Here is a 4,699-nt window from a genome sequence, read left to right on the forward strand (position 1 = left end):
TAGTATTGTATCGCTCATCTCAATATGAAACGCCTTTAAAAAAAAAATTTCTCAAACAGAAGTTCTTGTAATATAGTACTGAAAAAAAAAAACACAACAAAAAAAGGAAGAATCATTTCATTAGAACAACATTCAATTAAAAAGAGACAGATAGATGCATTAAAACCTTTGGAAATGTAACCGCCCATTGAGACGTCCTATAATAGAATTTTATAAGAGATTTGTAGTTCAAGTGATTAAAATCGTTCATAAATTGCTAAAAGGACTCAAAGATTCAAATCGGGTAAACCCGTGAGTTTGCTACGTGGGGAGGACGTGACTTGGACGAAAGCTAGACCATTGTTGAAGGTCATCGCTTCGCAGTGCAGCTAGTACCTAGCCTTGAACCCTTTTGACTATGGGGGAGTTAAAGTTGCACATCCAACACCAAATTTTCAAGGTTTTGGTAGAAAGGGATATCAGTACAGCGAGTTCATCAATCTTAGTCGCATGTCAAGGGTTAGGTTGGTGGGCAAAAGTTAAGATATAACCCGTTCTTAATTTTGGTCCATTTTTCTTCTTTCCGATCTTCTTAGTTTAATCACACTCACAAAGTTCAAATCACTTGTGCATGTATATGCGCGTGTATCTGGGCCAATTGTGGGGAAAGCAGAGCAAAGAAGACAACAACCAGAGCTTCATATCAATTTATCACGCAGGCAAACATATATATGCTATAAAGAATGCTAATACTTGAGAATTGAAAAATGGGCATGCCCATTAAATATACAGAACAAAGAACCCTTTTCTACTTTCAATGATCAGCTTTGGGGAGGAAGAAGCCTGAATACACCATGCAGCAAGAATTCTACTGCTGGGTTTTCGATACCAAAATTTAAGCCACAAAGAAGATGAAGACAATCAGGAAAAATACCAAAATGGCAAATATCTTGATTATAAGCCACCTATTTGATGATATTCGGTTGAGGTTCCCTAGTAAAGCGTTGTGTGCTCCCTCAACATTTGCCAGTGATTCTTCCATGTTGTCATCAATCCTGCTCACGACAACCAGCTTAGTAAAAGTGCATCCAGTATTCTATGATCCAACTTTCATTACACTAAGAGACTGAATAATAAAACTTCACAAATTTACAAGCAGCAAAAGGAGAAAACCCGATAGCCAGTTCCCGTTGCTGTGCAACCATTGTAGCCAAATGCGTAAAGATGCCACTCAATTCGGAAATTGTAGATTCTACGTTGTGTAGAGCAACAGCCCAGCTTTGTGTATAATTTTCTTGCCTTGGAACTACCTGCTGTAACATGGACATTTCCATTTGCTGCGATGGAGGGTTATCTACAGCTAACCTTCATCTGTCTTGGCAATGTTTAAAACAAGCAGTTATTTTCCATCAACATACATCTATAAACAGATATCAGAAAACCAAATCATTTAACACCTTATTTCTGGCAACTAATAAAATAATCATCAATACCAGAAATTCAGAATGGAGAAAATTGACGAGTGCATCCTAGTTTTTGTTGAGGCATGACAATATGAAATATGAGTTCGATTGTAATAGCTGCATTCCAGATAATCATCCAAGTTGATGAACGCCCTATGCGGCCTTCTTAGATGCTTTCCGGAAGTAAAGCAGACAATGGTGCACTTCTAATTAGAAGGAGGGTGGTTGAATTGAAAGTATTGGTTATAGCCTATGTAGCAGATACAAGCATAGCCCGAATAAAAGATGAATAAAACTAATACTAAAAGATCGTGTGCTTGTCATATTTATGATTGGAAGTACGTGCACATATGCATGCATAGTGTATGCAGCAGGTATTTGTAGGGAAATGACAAAAGGAGATGAATAAGAAAGTTCAATTTTCTTTTAGAGCTAACATACCTCAGTTGGCTGCCAGCTTGAACTTCATTTGATGGCAATCTGGTGAGAGAGAGAGAGAGAGAGAGATGAAACGATAAATAAATTACTGGTACGTGAACGGTGGAAGGCCTAATATACTACTAATTAACAAACATCAGAACATAAACAGACTTAGTAGATCTCTTTAATACAAAATACTCACGGTGACGGTTGCAAATTTCCAGGTGCACTAGTTGTAGTTGACCAGGGAGCAGGTTCGGTCACACTCTTTGCAGGTTGCCGGAAAGGGTTATCTCTTGATGCATTTGTAGAAAATATCTGTTTCCTATTCTCGTGAGCCTTGATATTCTGAGGGGACAAAAAACGTAGAGTTGTAAGGAAACAACCAGAGACATGGACAAAAAAGACGCTTACCAAGTGTACAAATCAAAACAAGCACTGACCTCTGTTCTAGTGGTTAATACATCTTGAAGCTGTTTCGTAGCCCTCATAAGTTTGCTTTTCAAGTCATCACAGACGGCTGTTGAATGAACAACTTTGTCCTGGGAATAAATTCCATCAGCTATTTCCATTCTTTGAATGTTTTGCAAATCGGTAAGAGCCACATTCAGTGCTGTAATGTCATTCTTCACTAAAGCAGTTAATTCCTGAATTTCCATGATCGGATCATCAAACATAGACGACCTCTTGGCCACTGCAGATTAACACATGGCAAGCACAAGCCTTAGGTCGACATAACCTCACCCACCCAAGAAAATTCTGAGGAGAATTCAAACCCAGTAGAAAAAGTGAACTCACAAATTACAATACTAGGTTTTGTGAGGCAATGCAATACAATCAGTTGGAAACGTAAGTAATAATCTGAACACAAGTATAAGAAATCATATTTGACGCTTATTTTCTCCAATCATCGTCAATTATCAACAGAAAAAAATAATAATCAGTAAATCAATAAGTATTTCAGAACTGTAAAACAGCTCCTTAGCAATATCAAAGATTTAGCTTTCATATGGCTCTCGTACTGAAGTGTTTGGACAAAGCTTAGCTGAACTGTTAACAGTTTAAAGTAAACAAATGCATCACATTCGAACTTCAATTTTGTAATTTTCCTACATTTTCTCAGCCAACAAACAGCTAGGCATAAATATATAAATACAAGCACATACGTATATAGAGCACGGAAGATTCAATTTTGGAAATGAAAAGGAGAGGAGCAAATGCAAAATACACTGAGTGAGCCCCGAGATCTTCTGAGAGCTTTCCTGTATCCCCAACCCGATTCGGGAAGCCTTCTTGTTGAACTCGGATCCAGAAGAGGCGGGGTCCCGGAGGTTTGGACCGAGATGAGACATTCTGAGGTTGATGAACGGCTGTGATTCCTCCAATTTTCTGGGGGGTCTCGGAGAGTGATCGGAACTCCGAGGACCGATCACGGTACGTGAAGGCCATTGGAAACGACGAGCCTCAGATGGAAAATGGTCGAGTGAGAGAGAGAGAGAGAGAGAGAGAGAGAGAGAGAGAGGGAGATATAGGTATTGGTCGTTTGTCGGTGGTTGGATCACCTGCAAACCGGAGGTCAGCAGCAACCGATTGCTTGCTTCCTCTAGACCTTGCAGTTGGGTCCCCTGACGCTCTAGGCCCGATCAACTTCCGCCATAACAACCACAAATGCGTGAAATTATGACAATAAATTTAATATTGAAAATGAAATTGGTTTGTATATTTTCCTCTTTTGCATCTTCACGTTTTCAAATTTCATAAGTGAATTTTAGTAGAAAATGTATAATCCCTTTTGATTGTCAAATAATTATATGAATTTCATACATGAATGAGACATGATCACTAGATGTGATGAAAATATATTCGTCTTAATTAATGATTTAAAATTTGTAGTAGAGTTGGGTATTTTAGTTGGATAACCTACTAATCCGAGTTCAATCTTCATCTTAGATGGGACTAAGATCTTTTTAGTTCAAACCCGATACTTTGCACAAAGATGAAGAAATCTTCAACTCGAATAGCAACCTGAAGAGTTTAGGGGGATTGAACACAAATGTAAATAAGATGGGTACACTATTTTAGTCAACTGGTCTAATTCACATATGTAAAGAACTTATATGTTTAATTACTTAACATTATATCTTATCAAAATCGTATAATTTTTCTTTAGCAAATTATCCTTAACAATTGTTGTTCAATCCCTCAAATAGCTATTGGGTTAAATTTTTGCGTCCAACATGTTCAAGTCACTATAATTTGGGCAAATTTGAGTTTCCAACCAGCCCATGCTTATTCGACCAAAAAACAAAAAAAGAGATATTTAATCATATACCCATTCTTAGCACTAATAATATAGATAAATCATACACTATTTAATTTCTATAAACATACCCAATAAAAACCCAAAAAATGACAGTTGGCCCTATTGAATTTCATTTTGATTATTAAATTACTTTGATGCTCTATTTGATTGTTTTGGATTTCTTTTTATGAGGTTTTGGGGTTGGTTTGTTTTAAGAAATCAATGACAGTTTTGTAATTTAAAAGAAGTTAAAAACCTTTTTGTTATATTGTAAATAGATTTTGGTGTGTTTCTATAGTCCATTTCATATAGGTTTTTATTATTTATAATAAATAAAAACCAATCCAGCTTGTATTTAATTATCTCGTTATCGAATAAATCAGTTAAACTCATACATAAAGCCTATTGAAGAATGATCCAACTCAGCAGTTCCATCAAGTTTTGAGTCTTTTGACCACATATTTCCAAATCTCACTTACCTGCTAACCTATGTCATCTCCTTATTCAGCTGATACCGAGAATATCACCTTACCTG

General features: G+C 36.8%; 1 pseudogene; it reads right to left on the reverse strand.

Moving 5' to 3' along the window:
* Nucleotides 1–716: 716 nt before the first annotated feature.
* On the reverse strand, nucleotides 717–3,452 carry LOC117614962 (annotated as a pseudogene).
* Between the last annotated feature and the right edge of the window lie 1,247 nt (nucleotides 3,453–4,699).

This window comes from Prunus dulcis, chromosome 1 (genome assembly GCF_902201215.1).
Source record: "Prunus dulcis chromosome 1, ALMONDv2, whole genome shotgun sequence".
Lineage (NCBI taxonomy): Eukaryota > Viridiplantae > Streptophyta > Magnoliopsida > Rosales > Rosaceae > Prunus > Prunus dulcis.